Here is a 21,338-nt window from a genome sequence, read left to right as displayed (position 1 = left end):
CGCTCTTCGAGGAGGACAGCGAAGGAGCGAATTTCCAGTGTTAATTAAGTTCGATACGATTAAGTTGACACCAGGAGTAATTCCAGTAACGAAGAAATACTATCGGTGTGTTACTGTAAGACTATAAGAAAGAAAGAAATGATATATATATATAATATATATATTTATTTTTTATTTTTAATAGAAACCTGGTGAAGAGCGGTCATGCCAAAGTGAATTTTGTTTGTAAAATTCAGTTTAGGATGACAGACAAGTCTCTACCAAGTTGCTAACCAGAGTTAAATAAACTTATAAAAAAAATAAGTTTAAATCAAGATATACGTCCACTTATTAAATATTCAGATTTTTTAAAAGAATAAATGTAGAACGTATTTTTGCTATATTGTTTATTATAAAGATTGTCGTTTTTAATTGGAGTTTTTTACTTATTGTATTTTATTCCGTATTTAATTTTTTTCATCAAAAGTAAAGAAAATCTTAAAATTCATGTAAATAAATGTTTTACTTTACAATAAATTTGTATTGCAGAGGATATAAGGGGATCTACATCTGTTTAGTGAAAAGTTAAAAAATAAATTTGATATGACATGCTAAATTTAATGAACGGTAATCATTTTAATTAATTTATGATTTTAGTATAATTGTCGTCTTGGTGTAGTATCTTGATTAAATATTATTATTCTAATCCATTATTAGTGTTGGTTCATGAATAAATAAGCCTTTGTAATTTATATTTAATTATTTTTATTTGAATATGTAACTTATATATATATATAAAATTTTATTTTTTGTAAGTTTATATGTAATGTTACGATGAGTCTATGAAGACTATTGGAAGAAGACTGACGACTGCAATGCGGAGCCGGCTTATATAGTGTGTACGAAGCCGAGTGAACCACTAGGAGCTGTGTGCTGTATGGAGCGAGTGAAGCGCTAAGGGCTGGTACATTGAAGCCGTATGAATCGTCAGGAGCTGTGCGAGCGTCCGGAACTGTGTGTACACGACTGCATCCGAAAGAAGTTGTGTGAACTGATCGAAAGACCATTAAATATTAAAGTCCTTCTTAAATAAATTTTTAACAATATGCAATGAATCTGAGTCTGAACAATGATAAGCTACAAGCGAAATGGTCTTTAAGTTTAGTTTAATTAGACAATTTTATAGCTCAACGTAAAATATTATTGAAATAAATTTTTTGTATAAGTTTATTTTATTTTTAATAGAAACCTGGTGAAGAGCGGTCATGCCAAAGTGAATTTTGTTTGTAAACTTTCAATTTTTTTGTTTTATTTTATTTTGTTTTACATTTTATTTTGTTCTTACAAAAAGAAATATTGTAAATGAGGTAAAATTTTTGTAATAATTTATACAAAAATTATTTCTTATTATGGTTACTGTAATTAAACTAAAAGAAATATTACAGACAAAAACTGAACGAAAATTATTGTGTTGAAATAACAAATTAAGTTTTAAATAATTTTTAATAAAATAAATTTTGCTTGTTAATATTAAAATAAATGAAAGAAATACTTATTTGCTCATAAATTGCGGCAAATTTATTATTAAAAAAAAACACACACACACACACACACATATTTAATAATATATATATATATAAACACACGAATTTATTTAGATCTTTTTTAAAGGGTTTAAGAATAATTGAAATAAAACAATGTATAACCAGTTTATTTACTTTAAAAACAACTGAATAATGTATCAAATAAAATTACCTTTACTAAGACTAGACTAGAGTATTCATTAAGATAGAGTATGGGCAATTATTACTGAATGAACTTAAACACGCAATCACCCCTTAGATTATAAAGGGATGGTGAATGATCGGTAAGTTACAAGGATAAGGAATTCTAACATTGTTGTAAAGCTTTTTAAAATAAAATTTGACAATTATTTATACCTGCTGACCCGTTAGACTTCTTTTAATCGGTTCCACAACTATAAATAAGAGTATATAATAATATTCATTATCAGTGGTCGAAAAATAAATATTTATTTATATTTTACTTGAATGTGTTTTAACGATTTTACCACTTTTTACGATTTATTTATTTTAACACTTTTTACGATTTTACCAGTCTTTGTATCAATAGATGAAAAAAGGAAATTAATTTTGACAGAAGGGAAATCTTAGAGAGAATATATATGCTGTACGTTGTTATTATAATTTAATAATTAATGCCAGAATAGATCAGCTAGCAGTTGTTGAAAATACATCGTATTTATTGCTAGCAGTCATAAACCATCAATTAAAGGCAACAATTTGTTAATTTAGCGTTGTATATTGCTTAGTAATATTCCAGTAGATTAGGTTGCATAAATTTAAGTAGAAATACGATCGAAATACGAAATACTTTAAACTATTGAGGGAGTCAAAGAAAATGTAAACCCAAAACATAGAAAACGAAGAAGAGTTGATATATAAGATAGATTACATGAGGATAGAATTGTATTTAAGATTTGTTTTTGGTAGAGTGGAAGAAAAAACAAGGAAGGTGAACTTGATTGATGAACTAAAGTTAAGAACCTACAACACCTTAAAAAGAAAGATGCAATATAACACAAGTTAGTTAAAGAGAAGATGTTGGTGGTAACAGGAAACATCTCAAAATGTCGTTCCTCATCGATACTGATGTCGGTTTCAACTTCGTTGAATTGTTACCAACCATTGATATTGATTAGCGATTTCAGTTATTAAACATGTCATTATTGCAGATATTATTATTTTTAAATTTTATAGAAAGTATGTAGTCTATATAACGCACAAAACATTTTAGTAATAATTATGAAAAAGTATGTGAACATTTAATTTTGATGTACGCTTTTTTATGTAGTATGTTTCTCTATACGATTAGATGTGGTTAAATAAATAATTTTTATTGTTTGAGGTGAAGACAATAGGAGTATAAATGTATTCTTACCTGAGTAATGGCTTTGTTTCAAACTTAGAATACTTATTTGTGGGATGACAAATGTTTTATATATAAATATATATATATATATGTATACAGTGTAACATAATATATGTTAAATTATTATTATTACTATATAATACACAATAAATCCTGTTAAATAAAAATTAAATTGTATTGGGTTCCCCTTGTAAGTTCAACATTTTATTTTTTTTAATGAGGATCTGTATTCGGACTGGGAGGGAACTTGCAATTCAAATTACACAAATAATTTTTTAACCATCCTCTAATATCACAAATGTAGAACATTGGGTTAAAACTTAATTTTTTGTGTTACGTGGATCATTAAATTACCAAAAAAACGATTTTTTCACGATTGAATAATTAAATTTTTCTGCTAACTTAATATATAGCGAAAGAATAAACCTTATTTTAAAAAATATACAATTTTTTGAATATAATAATTTAATTCCCCTAATTTTATTAAGTGGTTAAATAACTTATCATTTTAATTGTGTACAATTATTTAATACCTTTATTTTATTCCCAATTACAAATATTTTAAATGTCATAAACGTTACTGAAACAGAAGTCAACTTACGTAACAACATTTTATAAAACTACATACGCTAAAACTTATAAAAACTATTAGTCAGAAAATGGTTTTTTAAAAAATTAAACCCTCGTGAAAATAAAAATTATACTGAATAAAAATCAATAGTTTTCTTATTTAGAAATGTCATTTAGAGAGTTCCGAATTGTCGTCAGGAGTGGATGTAGACTATGGTTCAATTTTGCTTCCAAGCAGAGCCAACTGTGCTACAGATACCAACTCTATTAGAAGTATAACACAACCATCACAAGCAGCCATCTAGGGAGTCTCATCCTACCACAGGCTGCTGTATTCTGAAGTGTTGGCCCAGCTATCCCATATCGAAAACAGTGATAAGAAAAGACTTAATTTTTAACCGTTAAGATGATTCCGTGCATACGACGGAGTTGGGCAAACATCTTTTCTGTCCTTTAAACTATACAAGCCATCATTACCTTATAAGAATATTTCAATCTTAATTTGGGCAAAGGAAAATAGTTAACATTCATTTCAAGTTTTATCATATTTTTTGTCCAAAATATTTGAACCAGGATCATAAAACGAATTTAATTTTGAGAACTGTAATGCTTTTAGATCGGTTAAGCAGTCAATGCTCGCTAATGAAGAAACGAAAAAGTAATATTAAATGTCTTGCTTCATAATCATCAGAAATAAATGGTATTCCTAGCCGTGTAATACAAACGTTTTACGAAAAGGAACAAAGTAAAAAAAAAGTAAATAATTTCACAATAAAAAGTAGCATTTGACGCCTTTTATGAATGTTAATAAACCAACAATGCAACGTCTCATATCATATGATGATCGGAAACAAAATGATGTAATATAACGTTGCTTGTAGCATCTGGCGCCTTGATGTTAACGGCTTACCAGGAATAACATAGTATAACATCTGACGGGTTGGAGTTAGTACAATACCATAATAAAGTAATAAATTGCAAGCACAAATTATTAACATAATTATTAACTACCGTATTGCAAGTTGCGACAGATTCCTTCAAGGATAGATTATGCATTTAAAATTGCAATATTTTATTTATGATTCCATTTAACACTTAGCAGGGTTGTTAATAAAAAGCAACTCGTAATAGTGAACAAAGTTACATCCTGCAACATTAGTGTGTTGCCACGAAGTTGCTTCGTCATATGTTCGGAAATAATGCTGTGCTTAATTTACATTTACGAAAAAAGTAAGTTAAGAGAAGTCCGCCTTAAATTAGTTATACGAGAAACCAGTTACTAATACCAGTTATTAATTTTTTATAGTAACCGACTGCAAGCCGATTCTAATGCTTTAAATTATTTTTGTCATTAATTGACTATTTTTTAAATAAAATAACAATAATTATAAAATTATAAAAAGCAGTTTTTGAAAACGTATTATCTAGATTTTATTATAAAACAACTAAATCCATTTTTCGGGCTGGTAAATTTGGTTAAACATGTATGAAAAAGGAATCTAACTTTAAATTAAATAAAGTTTCAATAAAGAGCGGTCATTCCAAGGGGCCGCAATTGGTATCTCAGAAACAGTTTTAGATATGAGAGTCTTTAAACAGGGATCAATCTCTTTTCTTTTCGGGGGGGGGGGGGCTGTTAGAATTTTTATATCGGCATCAAAAATGCCGATATAAAAATGATTCCATTTGTATCTACAATATAGAGTAAAATATAGTTATGTAAATAGCAGCATTTACATTTTATGGAGTTTTATGTTAAGAATATCATCGTAAAACCTCTTTGTTCTTGAATTACTTATCTTGACCTAACATTTTAAGCACTACAACCACTTTTAAAACTAATGTTCGTCATTTTGGAAAAAAGCTTTTAACCTAACTTGTATTTTTATAATTGAATTTTTGGATAAAATATTTTTAAACTATTTAAGACTTATTTCTAAATCCAACGATACAAGGGTTACATAGCATTAAAGCTGATGAAATTCGATGCTTCTGTAGGAAGAATTTTTATGTTACGAACTGCTTTAAATCATAATGAAAATATAAAATCAAGGAATGTAATATATTTTTAAAATACTTTTTATGAACAAAAAGAAAGAATATATAAAAAAACATTATCACACTAATTTTTCATCGTAAGTGAGATGAAAATAACTGGCCCAAAGTACAGATAAGATAAAGTCTATTTTATTATGTAGCATTATTTTATTATATAACACTATTTTATTATAAAATCTAATTTTTTTGGAACCGAAACAGCTAATAGATTACATACAGTTATTTTGTACAGAAATAAAATTTACCTTAATTAAGCTTACATTTTTTCTTTTTTTTACTCATTCCTTTATTCCTATTTAGAGTCCACATTATTATTTTTATTTATAAACAAAATGGCTTTTGAAAATCTTAATTACAATAATTTTCTACTAGAAATTGTATTAATAATCTACAATTATAAAATCACTATTAACATACGATTTATTTCTTTAATGTAAACTCTTCTGTCAATAAAATTACTAATAAAAGCTACTCATTTAAATAAGTAATCTATTACAGTAATAGGGAATAGCGGTAAATAAAATGATTTTCTTTAGAAATCATCATTATAAGTGATTATTTTTTGTAGATTCTGTGATAACTATATTTATATAGGTTAATATAATAATGGAAATAATAAAAAGAGAAAAATTATCGTAGAAAGAAAATGAAATTCTTCAAGAAGTTTAAGTTATGTGATTCTTCTAGCAACCCCCTTAGCTTTAAAGTGTTATATTATCAGTAAATACTCATATTTTTAATTTTTTTAAATAGATATTTTGTTAACGTCCTTGTACCAGATACTAAATTACGCCCAGACGTCAAATTACGTGTAAATTTTATTGAAGTTCTACACTGATAGCAATATCTCTCTCTCTATACAGAACATTAAGGCAACTATTTGTCACATTTGAGAGGTTGTTTTAGGGAATCAAAATAGTTTATGTAACAGACACCTTATGTCCTTCATCTACCATCTGTCCAAAATTTTGTATTTTTCAATAAAAATATACATCTTACCAACGATTTATGATATTTTAATAAATCTCAGAGTACAATAATCCAACAAAATCTTCTAAAAAGTTATAGGTTTGAAAGTTTTACCTTCGAAAATTTTGAAATTACCGATTGTGATGTACACTAAGGTTTCCCCAACTGGTTCAGGGAACAGGCACCAGAGTTTCTTCACTGATGGTCAAATTTGTCTTCAAAATTTAAAAATTCTAGAATTTAAACAGGAATTATGTGGAAAAGTAGTTTTGATACATTTTTATTGCGAAAGCAAGGTTTTTGTGTTACAGATAATTGTTATCACTCCATAAACCATTCCTACTTAGAAAATCTCTCATGTAAAAATCTTATTTGTTATTAACTATTCTGAAATAATATTTTATTGTTTCAATAACTGAACAGAGGAATTGTATGCAATATTCATAACAGAAAATGGTATATTGATTTGTTTCTTTACATGTCTACTACAGTCTTTTATGATTGTGATTAACAAAATCACCTGCAGGAGGAATAAATTGGCACAATTTAAAGCACCGTTAAAAAAAAGAATAGCTGATGTTCATTAGACTACCAGTAAGTTTTTTAACTTACAAAGATAAGGTACATATTTAGAGCTGAATATTGCCTACATTTCGGTTAGTTTGGAATGTTGATATACGGTTTGTTAAAAAGCTTACCCGGTTAAGTAAAGCTGAAAATAAAGAAATTTTAATATATTAATAATGGCTATGATATTTTTTGTAATTATTGTTCACATGGCATGTCACACCTTTCTTTCTTTTTCCTGTAACTACCTCCGGTAGCCTCCTGTAACGGTAGCCTCCGGTAACTACCGTTTAGATAATTCTTCGGAGGATGAATGAGTATGATGATGATATGTATGAGTGTAAATGAAGTGTAGTCTTGTACATTTTCAGTACGATAATTCCTGAGATGTGTGGTTAATTGAAACCCAACCACCAAAGTACACCGGTATCCACGATCTAGTATTCGAATCCATGTAAAAATAACTGGGTTTACTAGGACTTGAACGCTCTAACTCTCGACTTCCAAATCAGCTGATTTGGGAAGACGCGTTAACCACTAGACCAACCCGGTGGGTTATGTCATGTCACCTATAATAAGTTTATCATACTTACAAAAATAATTTTTTGTTGAGTAATACTTGCTGTTAGTAAACTGTTAATAAACTTTTCTACAACGTTTAAACACGTAAAAGGAGATGAAAATTTAATAATAGTTGGAGATTGGAATGCAAGCATTGGAAAAGGAAATATAGTGGATGAATACGGGCTGGGCAAAAGGAATGAAACAGAGGACCGATTTATAGAGTTTTGCACGAAGTATAATTTAGTAATTTCCAACACCCAATTTAAAAATCATAATAGAAAAATATACACTTGGAAAAAGCCAGGTGATACTGCAAGGTATCAGATAGATAATATCATGGTTAAGCAACGATTTAGAAATCAACTCGTTGACTGCAAAACTTACCCTGGAGTAGACATTGATAGCGACCATGATTTGGTGATAATGAAATGTAGATTGGGGGGAAAAACCTGAAGAAAAGGTGTCAGATGAATCGGTGGAATTTAGAGAAGCTTGCGGAAGAGGAGGTAAAGAAGATTTTTAAGGAGGACATTGCAAGAGGTCTGAGTAAAAAAGATAAGGTAGAAGAAGAATGGGAGAATATTAAAAAGGAAATTCTTAAATCAGCAGAAGCAAACTTAGGCGGAATAAAGAGAACTGGTAGAAAACCTTGTGTTTCAGACGATATATTGAAGCTGATGGATGAACGTAGAAAATATAAGAATGCTAGTGATCAAGAAAGTAAAAGGAACTATCGGCAATTAAGAAATGCTATAAACAGGAAGTGCAAACTAGCGAAAGAATGAGTGGATTAAAGAAAAGTGTTCAGAAGTGGAAAGAGAAATGAACATTGGTAAAATAGACGGAGCATACAGGAAAGTTAAGGAAAATTTTGGGGTACATAAATTAAAATCTAATAATGTGTTAAACAAAGATAGTACACCAATATATAATACGAAAGGTAAAGTCGATAGATGGGTGGAATATATTGAAGAGTTATACGGAGGAAATGAATTAGAAAATGGTTTTATAGAGGAAGAAGAGGAAGTTGAGGAGGATGAAATGGGAGAAACAATAATGAGATCTGAATTTAAGAGAGCATTAAACGATTTAAATGGCAGAAAGGCTCCTGGAATAGACGGAATACCTGTAGAATTACTGCGCAGTGCAGGTGAGGAAGCGATTGATAGATTATACAAACTGATGTGTAATATTTATGAAAAAGGGGAATTTCCGTCAGACTTCAAAAAAAGTGTTATAGTAATGATACCAAAGAAAGCAGGGGCAGATAAATGTGAAGAATAGAGAACAATTAGTTTAACTAGTCATGCATCAAAAATCTTAACTAGAATTTTATACAGAAGAATTAGAGGAGAGTGGAAGAAGTATTAGGAGAAAACCAATTTGGTTTCAGGAAAAGTAGGGACAAGGGAAGAAATTTTAGGCCTCAAATTAAAAGTAGAAGGAAGATTAAAGAAAAACAAACCAACATACTTGGCGTTTATAGACCTAGAAAAGGCATTCGATAACATAGACTGGAATGAAATGTTCAGCATTTTAAAAAATTTATGGTTCAAATATAGAGATAGAAGAACAATTGCTAACATGTACAGGAACCAAACAGCAACAGTAACAATTGAAGAACATAAGAAAGAAGCCGTAATAAGAAAGGGAGTCCGACAAGGATGTTCCCTATCTCCGTTACTTTTTAATCTTTACATGGAACTAGCAGTTAATGATGTTAAAGAACAATTTAGATTCGGAGTAACAGTACAAGGTGAAAAGATAAAGATGCTACGATTTGCTGATGATATAGTAATTCTAGCCGAGAGTAAAAAGGATTTAGAAGAAACAATGAAGGGCATAGATGAAGTCCTACGCAAGAACTATCGCATGAAAATAAACAAGAACAAAACAAAAGTAATGAAATGTAGTAGAAATAACAAAGATGGACCACTGAATGTGAAAATAGGAGGAGAGAAGATTATGGAGGTAGAAGAATTTTGTTATTTGGGTAAAAGTAGAATTACTACAGATGGACGAAGCAGGAGCGATGTAAAATGCCGAATAGCACAGGCTAAACGAGCCTTCAGTAAGAAATATAATTTGTTTACATCAAAAATTAATTTAAATGCCAGGAAAAGATTTTTGAAAATGTATGTTTGGAGTGTCGCTTTATATGGAAGTGAAACTTGAACAACCGGAGTATCTGAGAAGAAAAGATTAGAAGCTTTTGAAATGTGGTGCTATAGGAGAATGTTAAAAAGCATATGGGTGGATAAAGTGACAAATGAAGAGGTATTGCGGGAAATAGATGAAGAAAGAAGCATTTGGGAAAATATAGTTAAAAGAAGGGACATACTTATAGGCCACATACTAAGGCATCCTGGAATAGTCGCTTTAATATTGGAAGGACAGGTAGAAGGAAAAAATTGTGTAGGCAGGCCACGTTTGGAATATGTAAAACAAATTGTTAGGGATGTAGGATGTAGAGGGTATACTGAAATGAAACGACTAGCTCTAGATAGGGAATCTTGGAGAGCTGCATCAAACCAGTCAAATGACTGAAGACAAAAAAAAAAAACAACGTTTAAAATAAATAATGGATAAAAGCAACTTATATTATTCATTTATTTTTAGTGCAATAAATGAACTATTGTTAATTTTAATATTTGCTGCCTTAATTACCTTTCGATTATGAATATATAATCTGAGTCTATCTTCTTCCCTTTAATTGACTGTAAAAACATGGGTTAATTATAAATTCTATGAATAAATTGTAACTTAAGAAAAAATTAAAACATTGTATGAACTCTAAAGGAGTCTTTGTTTTATACGTTGTTGATTTTTACTAGTTCCATTTAAATAATATTATTTCTTTTTATAAGAAAAAAATCTTTTTTCCATCATACCTTTCACTGTAAATGTTATAAAACATTTTAAACGGGGAAGAAATGAATCCAATGAAAATAAACTTATAACAAAATTATTTATAACAAAACTTATGGTGAACTTATTTTCACCGGTAAATAGTAAACAACTAATTTTTTATATCTCAGATTTATTTATTTGTAAAATCTTTTTTTTTGAATCATTTGTCTAAATACTTGACTATGTTAATTCTTAAAAAAGATCTGCTGATAATCTCGAACAAAGAATAAATAATCACGTAACTCTTTAAACCCTCTCTCTCTCTTTCCAAACATTAAAGGTAACCATGTTTCTTCTAAACAATAGTACTTATAGGAAAATTATTAACGACAGTTTAGAAATACCATAACATCTTGGTTCACATGAAACATGTTCTTATTACCTACGTAGTTAAGGCTTAATTGAATTTCAACGACTCAAGTTTAATGCGTCAGATAATTTTATAAGCTAATGATATTTATTTTATTAACTTTGTGAAACTTTATTTGCAATGTAATTATACTATGAGGTTTATTATATAACATATATTGTGGCAAGTTGTCAATAAACAAAAACTGGCTTAATTATTTAATTTATTTAAAATAAAAAAACGGTAGACATTTCTTAGTAGCTCAATATATTTTTTGTAAGTATAGATTTACAAAAAATGTTGAAAGATATTTGAAGGGAGAAAGAACAAGATACATATATTCCAGTTTTAAGAGATGGGGATTAATCTTTTGAAAAATACATTTGTTTATTATTTATATATGCATTTTACTACACAAAAAATTTACTTTAATAAAATCTTCTCTAAATACCTCTGAAGAAATTCGAAATTGATTTTTTCGATATTGAATATCATCAACCCTCTTAAAGAATTTCAGAAAAAAGTATTATGATTAACGATCAGTGTATAAAAATATTTTTGCCAAATTTGAAGAAAATCGTTTTTATTAATCCTAAGATGTAAGGAAAAACTGTGGACATACGTTCATACGTACGTACACGTACATTCATAAATTTTATCTAGTTGAACTAGTTGGACCCTAAAACGTAAAAGTTTACAAAAAACACGATACCCTCTTTTTAACATGATCGCCATACTTTCCCCTTTAATATAGTCCTATTCAAGCTATTTTCACCGGAAAAGCAATAGGGAGAGCATAATAATAATAATATTTTTTTTAAAAGTTTTTAAAAAATTGTTTAAAGTCAAAAAAAGGAATGGGCCAAGAGTCAATCCTGAGGAACACCAGAACTAATATGAAACTTATCAGATGTGGAGACACCAAAACACATTCTAAAAAAGCGGTCGGTAAGGTAAGAGGCGGTCCACCTAACCAACGAAAAGGGAAAACCCATTTTCTCCATTTTATTCAAGAGACAATTATGTGGAACCGTGTCAAAAGCTTTCTATACGTCCAGGTATACTACATCTACCTGAGCCTAGCCTTATACTTCTGGACCTACGGTTTTCAAAAGTGTACAAAAGTTAGAGGTATATCTACCCAATAAAAATCCATGCTGCTTCGCAATAACCTTAGGTACGATGTATAATCGGAAGATCTTTCGGAGCAAAATTTCAAATACCTTCGGCAGCACACCTAACACAGAGATGGGACAAATTTCTTGATGCTGGAATCTTTCTCCTTTTTATGTATGGGGGTCACTCTAGATTTTTTCCATGTCCTGGGAAATTACCCGATCCTCAAACTTAAGTTGAATAAGTTGCCCAGAGTAGGAGACAAAACATCAAATAAAAGGTGGTATGTTATCAATCCCAGCGGCCGATTTTTCATTAAGACGACTAATAGCACTGGAGACTTCATCAGCCGAAACAACAGGAAAGGGTGACTCCATCACATCAACATCTGATACGAAAAATTGCCCAGCACCTGTAGATTGACAAACAGACTGCAAGTATTCTCCATACTTTCGACTGATAAGCTGGTGAGTGATAAGTCCAAGTACGTCGTGCACCATTACAGCCCCAACAGAATTCTCCGGTATTCTATTGCTACGAACCTACTTCTAGAATTTTTAGGTTGATACTTTAAATCACTTTCAAACTAATCGCCGTGTCTATCGCGTACTAAAAAACGCTTCGATTTTTCTCTCAGTTTATTAAATTCACCGTAATATACCGAAAGACCATATTATTTGAAAGACGCATGGACCTTTCGCTTCTCTCGAAGAGCTGAGATTAAAGCTCTAGAGGAATAAGATGGGTAATCCCGCAATATCGATCGCCTTTTAATATTGTCTTGCATGCACCTCTTAAAATCTCCATCAAAAGCATCATCAATATTATCAAAATTATCTTTGCTCTCTCTCTCCATAAGGAAAACTTATTTATACAATATTTTGAAGCATGTTTTGGAGCAACAATAAATGTCCTTTGCAAATATTGAATCAATCTTTGAAACTCCTCACTCTTATTTGGATATTGTTTCTGTGATTTTCAGATCATAATTATCCTCTTAACTATCATATCTTCATTATATTTATATTATAAATAATACATCTGTAAAAGTATTCTGTATAGATAGAAATAAAACGTAAATGCCTATCCCCCATGGTTTATTGTCAACAAATCTTAATTTGAATTTACATGATTTTAGGTTTGAATGTGTCAGGTGCACAAATTTTCATACGATGAACATCCGTAATATTATTATTATTATTAGTATTATAATAATAATTTTATTTGATTTAAAAAAAAAATTTAATAACAAAAAAGTACAAAAAAAATAAAAGAATGAAAATACAAGAAAAATTCAATTGTAATTAAGAAACTTTAAAATTAATACAAAAAATGTCAGGAAATAGTTCTGTATTCAAGTAAGCTGAAAATACAATGTAAGTGTAAGAATTTCAACTTACACAGTTTTCAACTAATGATTGAATAAATTATTATTGAGCTTAAATAATTTAATGATTTATTTGAAAAGAGGGAAGTACTATAGTGCAATTATTAATCATTGATTGTAATGTATTATTAATTGTAAGAAATTACACCTTTAATTTGATTATTTCATACAGCTAAAAGAGTAAAGGGTAATATACCATACAACAAATGTAATTATAAGATATATCTTTTGATATTTGCAGTGACATGAAAATGTGATATTTACAACACGTATTTCAAGAATGACTTTATAGGGTTATTTAAAATTGCTAAACTTAAGGAAAATGTTACATTTTTCAAATCAGTTTGGATCAAGAGGTAGGGCGATGGAAATCTGTAATTTTTTAGTATTTTCAAGATTTATTTATAAGAAGAGGAAATATTTTACTAAAATTTCCATACTGAAGAATTTTTTATCTTTTCGTAATTGTCAATATACATAATATATTAAAAATATATAATATAAATAAATATTATATACGATATAATAATATATATATATATATATATATATATATATATATATAAATATACATATATCGTATATTTATCATAATTCTGTTCAGTGTACATAAAGAACAAATATCTTTCGGTATTTTTTTCAAATGCGAACTATCAGAATTATGAAAAAAAAGTGATTACTTTTAAAATTGCTTTTAAAAGTGATTCAAAATGGTAGTTTATGTTACAGATTTTGAAAACATAAAGTAAATATCTTTCGTTAGTTAAGATAAAATTATAATTATCAACCGACATAAAAAAAAACTAAAGAAAATATTTATTATAACATAAAGGGAACTGACAGTTAAATAAATAAATTATTTTTTTAAGAATTCATCCATCCTCTATGAATCATGAGACCTTGCCGTTGGTGAGGGGGCTTGAGTGCTCAGAGATACAGAGTAGCTGGACCGAAGGTGCAACCATATCGGAGAGGTATCTGTTGAGAGCCAGACTAAGGAATGATTCCTGAAAGAGGGCAGCAGCTCTTTCAGTAGTTGTTAGGGGCGTGAGTCACAATGACTTAAACGGCCGTATCAACATCACTCAGTCCTCTGAGTACTGCGCAGCTGAAAGCAATAGAAAACTACAGCTGCTTTTTTTCCAAGAAAATGTGGCTCTCTGCATTTTCACATAGCAATAATGGAGGCGCCTTCCTTGGTAAAATATTCCGGAGGTAAAATAGTCCCCCGTTCGGATCTCCGGGTGGGGACTACTAAGGAAGGGGTCACCAGAAAATTAAAAAAGAACATTCTACGAGTCGGAGCGTGGAATGTTAGAAGCTTAAAAAAGGTTGGTAGGCTAGAAAATTTAAAAAAGGAAATGGATAGGGTGAATGTGGATATAGTAGGAATTAGTGAGGTTCGGTGGGAAGAGGAAGGCGACTTTTGGTCAGGTGATTTTAGAGTAATTAACTCAGCGTCAAATAATGGGCAAGCAGGAGTAGGTTTCGTGACGAACGAGAAGATAGGGTGGAGAGTGGAGTATTTCAAAACTTATAGTGATAGAATCATTGTAATAAGGATAAAATCAAATCCTAAACCGACAACGATTGTTAACGTCTATATGCCTACAAGCGCCCATGATGATGATGAGGTAGAGTGTGTATATGAAGAGATTGATGAAGCAATTAAACACGTAAAAGGAGATGAAAATTTAATAATAGTTGGAGATTGGAATGCAAGCATTGGAAAAGGCAAGGAAGGAAATATAGTGGGTGAATACGGGCTGGGCAAAAGGAATGAAAGAGGGGACCGACTTATAGAGTTTTGCACGAAGTATAATTTAGTAATTGCCAACACCCAATTTAAAAATCGTAATAGAAGGATATACACTTGGAAAAAGCCAGGCGATACTGCAAGGTATCAGATAGATTATATCATGGTTAAGCAAAGATTTAGAAATCAACTCGTTGACTGCAAAACTTACCCTGGAGCAGACATTGATAGCGACCATAATTTGGTGATAATGAAATGTAGATTGGGGTTTAAAAACCTGAAGAAAAGTTGTCAGATGAATCGGTGGAATTTAGAGAAGCTTGAGGAAGAGGAGGTAAAGAAGATTTTTGAGGAGGACATCGCAAGAGGTCTGAGTAAAAAAGATAAGGTAGAAAATGTAGAAGAAGAATGGGAGAATGTTAAAAAGGAAATTCTTAAATCAGCAGAAGCAAACTTAGGCGGAATAAAGAGAACCGGTAGAAAACCTTGGGTTTCAGACGATATATTGCAGCTGATGGACGAACGTAGAAAATATAAGAATGCTAATGATGAAGAAAGTAAAAGGAACTATCGGCAATTAAGAAATGCTATAAATAGGAAGTGCAAACTGGCGAAAGAAGAGTGGATTAAAGAAAAGTGTTCAGAAGTGGAAAGAGAAATGAACATTGGTAAAATAGACGGAGCATACAGGAAAGTTAAGGAAAATTTTGGGGTACATAAATTAAAATCTAATAATGTGTTAAACAAAGATGGTACACCAATATATAATACGAAAGGTAATGTCGATAGATAGGTGGAATATATTGAAGAGTTATACGGAGGAAATGAATTAGAAAATGGTGTTATAGAGGAAGAAGAGGAAGTTGAGGAGGATGAAATGGGAGAAACAATACTGAGATCTGAATTTAAGAGAGCATTAAAAGATTTAAATGGCAGAAAGGCTCCTGGAATAGACGGAATACCTGTAGAATTACTGCGCAGTGCAGGTGAGGAAGCGATTGATAGATTATACAAACTGGTGTGTAATATTTATGAAAAAGGGGAATTTCCGTCAGACTTCAAAAACAGTGTTATAGTTATGATACCAAAGAAAGCTGGGGCAGATAAATGTGAAGAATATAGAACAATTAGTTTAACTAGTCATGCATCAAAAATCTTAACTAGAATTTTATACAGAAGAATTGAGAGGAGAGTGGAAGAAGTGTTAGGAGAAGACCAACTTGGTTTCAGGAAAAGTATAGGGACAAGGGAAGAAATTTTAAGCCTCAGATTAATAGTAGAAGGAAGATTAAAGAAAAACAAACCAACATACTTGGCGTTTATAGACCTAGAAAAGGCATTCGATAACATAGACTGGAAAGAAATGTTCAGCATTTTAAAAAATTTAGGGTTCAAATATAGAGATAGAAGAACAATTGCTAACATGTACAGGAACCAAACAGCAACAGTAACAATTGAAGAACATAAGAAAGAAGTCGTAATAAGAAAGGGAGTCCGACAAGGATGTTCAAAGTTAAGAAAGGGTAAACACACAAAGATGGACCACTGAATGTGAAAATAGGAGGAGAATAGATATGGAGGTAGAAGAATTTTGTTATTTGGGAGGTAGAATTACTAAAGATGGACGAAGCAGGAGCGATGTAAAATGCCGAATAGCACAGGCTAAACGAGCCTTCAGTAAGAAATATAATTTGTTTACATCAAAAATTAATTTAAAATCCAGGAAAAGATTTTTGAAAGTGTATGTTTGGAGTGTCGCTTTATATGGAAGTGAAACTTGGACAATCGGAGTATCTGAGAAGAAAAGATTAGAAGCTTTTGAAATGTGGTGCTATAGGAGAATGTTAAAAATCATATGGGTGGATAAAGTGACAAATGAAGAGGTATTGCGACAAATAGATGAAGAAAGAAGCATTTGGAAAAATATAGTTAAAAGAAGAGACAGACTTATAGGCCACATACTAAGGCATCCTGGAATAGTCGCTTTAATATTGGAAGGACAGGTAGAAGGGAAAGGTTGTGTAGGCAGGCCACGTTTGGAGTATGTAAAACAAATTGTTGGGGATGTAGGATGTAGAGGGTATACTGAAATGAAACGACTAGCACTAGATAGGGAATCTTGGAGAGCTGCATCAAACCAGTCAAATGACTGAAGACAAAAAAAAAAAAAAAAAAAAGAATTCATCAAAATTTTATTATGCCAAATAAAAATCAATAATTCATGATTTTTATTGTAAGACAGAATGTTACGGTGAAAAATTATTGTTTAGTTAAGGAAAAAACACGAGTTTCATTTGTAACACATTTGTAACTGTTACAAAAACTATAACATATGGCAAATTAAAGTTTATTGTATTTTATGTTATTTTATTAAGAATTCTAACAGCAAGAAAAATCTTCTTTACATTATAAGAAAACAAAACAAGAAAAAAAGCATCGTGTTAAGTTATTTTTTTAATGTGTAAAATCATATTTAGGAGAAAAATCTATACTTTCTGACATTTATTCCGAAATACGAGATTATTCAAAAAGGATTTCACAACATTAAAAACAATCAAAATTTTATTGAGCTAACTTAGAGATTCTCTTCGGTTCTCATTTGATTCACTTCGGTTTGATACGGCTTATATTTGTAATGTGATGTACATCCCATATGAATCGATTTTATTCCAGACTCTGAGCAGCAAGTCATGCGTTACCTCTGTAGCTGCGGTGTTAATTCGAAGTCTTAGTTCAACAAGATCAGCAGACAAGAATGGAACATAAACCCGATCTTTAATGAAATACCTCAAGAAAAGATCTTGTGGGGTCACATCTGTGAAAAAAACGGCCGTGCAACTGAACTTTCACAACCAATCCACCGAATTGGAAATCGAGTATCAAGAAAAGCTCGCAGTTCTAGGCGGCCATCTTGTTCATAACATAATGGAGTCATAGTAATAGTATGGCCATCTTGTTCATAGTAATGGCGTCCATTTTGTCATAACAATCTAACTGAAGAATTGGAACTTTGTGAAGCATGTCCAGATAAACGATACCATTTGCGGTTGCCTCCTGTAAGAAGAACGGGTCGTATAATCTTCGTGTGCTCAGGGCACAAAAAAATATGACCGTAGAGCTATCAAGAATTTTATAAGGGTTTTTGCAACCTCCTTACTCAGCATTTATGGGTGTTCACTTTGCCATTGATGTGAAAGGTTGAATCATCATTAAAAATTACATTGCCTAAAAATGTATCGTTATCTGTTATTCTATCCATTATTTCTACACAAAATTTTAGCCAAGAACTTTGTCATCTGTAATGTGTTGAACTACAGTTAGTTTGTGTGGCTTCAATTGCAACTGTTAACGAAATACGCGCCAAAAGTCGTTTATGAAATACTAGTCTCACGTGACGCACGTCGTGTTGATTTTTCAATCTACGTGCTAAGCTTTCTCTGAGTTGTTCTACATCAGCTTCAGGGACGCGGTGGTTTTATATGTTTAACAGAACAACCTTTCTGAACGAAAGTTTTGTGAAAACAGCTTCCTACCATTCTCTCTAGAAAAATTACGTTGAACTGCAGTTGCTGACTGCAAATCGTGAAACGAAAACACACAGCAAGCCTGTTCCGCATCAAGAAATGTATCCATTTCTAACAGCACTGTTGGCCAGATTCGGTACAAATGAACTACGTAAGACAAAACTTGATATGTTTTGTTATGAAATGAGACCTTAACAGAATCTATATAAGCTATATCATTAAATTTTTATATGATTTTAAATTTGTGAATAAGTCCTTTTTGAATCACCAAGCATCTAGAACGCGTTTCCTGAAGTTTAAGAGAGATCATACTTTCTATTTAAATATTGATGATTTAAATCGTTTAATTAAGAACAAAGGAACAATTGTATAACTTACTTTAGACAAAATAACACAGGATTTAATTTTTATAAGCTGTAATTTTTATAATTATTACAATATTGTAATATTAATAAAAGAATATATTATAAATAAAAAATTTTAGCATTCAAAACTTGTATTTCTTCTTTCGTTTACTAGACTATAGGTGTGTGTAACCTTAATTGCATAACATTACAGACATGATTAAATTATCGTTAACACCAACTTCCTAGTATACAGAATATTGTTACAACTTTCTTCCCTGACATTGGAATTAAGACACTCTTAATATTCTCTTCATAACTGATAAAATTACGGCTTCGAAATTTCCTCCCGTTAAATATAGATACCTTTCACATAATAGCAGGTATGTTTAACGTTATTTCAAATATAATATTTTTCTTTTTTAAATCATTATTTAAAACTGTTCTCAAATAAAAAATTCAGAGTTAACTATATATAAAGTGAATTATCTCTCCAGCTGATTACCATGTAAAAAATCATCTGATCGATGATTTTTGTTAATATTTTGGATAATTTTCAAAACCCACTTGGAAAATTGGGATTGAATTATTTACAATTTATAGTGTGTGGGAAAAGGAAAAATGTATTCGATAAGAAAAAAAAAACATATTGAGCTTCATCTCATCTACCATAAACTGGTTCTTTATTAAGAGAATTCTCTCTTTCACCGCTTTCACACCATCGCTTTCAATAAAGTGCTGAAGTACAACTGCATTGATATTGAATTAAACATAATCAATTGTTTTAACGAAATAATTTTACGATCTTAGATGTAGTAAATTTTATAATAATTTATTCTATGGTGAACGATGTTTCGATGAACGACAAATATACCGCTCTTAAGAAATAAAAACTCTAATAATAATTTACAAATACCAATTGGTATAATAATTTTTGTATTTTAAAAATGTAATATCCAAAATTACCTATAAATTTAATACATAAAATGAAAATAATAATCATCCACATATGAAAGAGTAATGAAAGTATATTTACATATTCGCAAGAGAGCCTTCAAAAACATTTTTCCAGTAAACGAAGTACATTTTTATTTGCTATAAAGTTGAAAGGAAAGTTGTGTATTGAATTGATCTACCATATATTAAAACCTTTACTGATCTTAATGATCGGTTTGTAATACTCTCAACTGGAGGAAGTTGCTACATGAAGGCATATTTTCTAAATGGAAGTACCACTCGCTGATGAAACTTGGCTCCAATTTACTTAATTGAAATGTACTGAGAATGCATTTTAACATTTGTTGTTTATATATGTTTTATATAATTTAGAGTTGAGGGAAAGAAAAAATAACTATTAGGAGTAATTGACTTATCATTTTTATTTTTATTACCTTAAAAATATAATTATGTTTATAAATATACACTAGCGCGTAGAATAATTTTATGCAGAATTTAATTTATTTTTGTGATATTTATATTATGGAATTGATATTTTTACCAGACTACTGGATGCAAAGGTAAGATAAAATTTATACCTAAAATCATATAAGTGTAATCAAATCAGTACCTAAGTAAAATATAATTTGGTATATATTGTAACTAATTCGGCGTGTTAATTTGAATTCTTTATTCTAAATGGCTAGCTCAGAAATTTTTCTACTGTTTAAAGAGAATTATTGGATAAAAAAGTAAAATTAATTAAGACAGAATTTACATTAAAAAAATCAAACATTTTTGTTATATGTTTTATTGACCGAGTATACATATTTATTAACGTCATTTTAATAAAACAAAGAAAGAAATAAAATACAGTTTCAGTAATATAATTTAAAATTACTTAAACCAAAATTAATAGTGGGATGTATACAATTTTTATTGTTATTAAAATAATGCCTTTAAAAATTACGTTAAAACTGATCACTCAGAAAAACTTCGTATTTTTTAATGTTGATCCTACAAAAAACATAAATAAAACGTGTTTATTTTACACAGTTAAATATTGTCTGCCCAAATATCTATAGTAATGAATGTCCATAAATGACATGAAAGAATGCCAAACGGCAATTAATCTCTTTTATATTCTGTTTGTTATGGTTGAAATTCTGTATCAGATGCTCAGATGAATAAAAACGAAGTGAATTTTTTGTAATGTGAAAAAACTAGCATGCCTGCTAGAACTCAAGACCTACAGATGAACTAGGAGATAAAAACTTAACAATTATTGCTTTCCATCATATTTCTAATCTTTTTTTTCTGATTAATTTATCACAGAAACATGCGAAAAGTTTATGTG

The sequence above is a fragment of the Lycorma delicatula genome, chromosome 1 (assembly GCF_047948215.1).
Source record: "Lycorma delicatula isolate Av1 chromosome 1, ASM4794821v1, whole genome shotgun sequence".
NCBI classification, from domain to species: domain Eukaryota; kingdom Metazoa; phylum Arthropoda; class Insecta; order Hemiptera; family Fulgoridae; genus Lycorma; species Lycorma delicatula.
The sequence above is the reverse complement of the archived record's forward strand: the minus strand, read 5'-3'. Positions refer to the sequence as shown.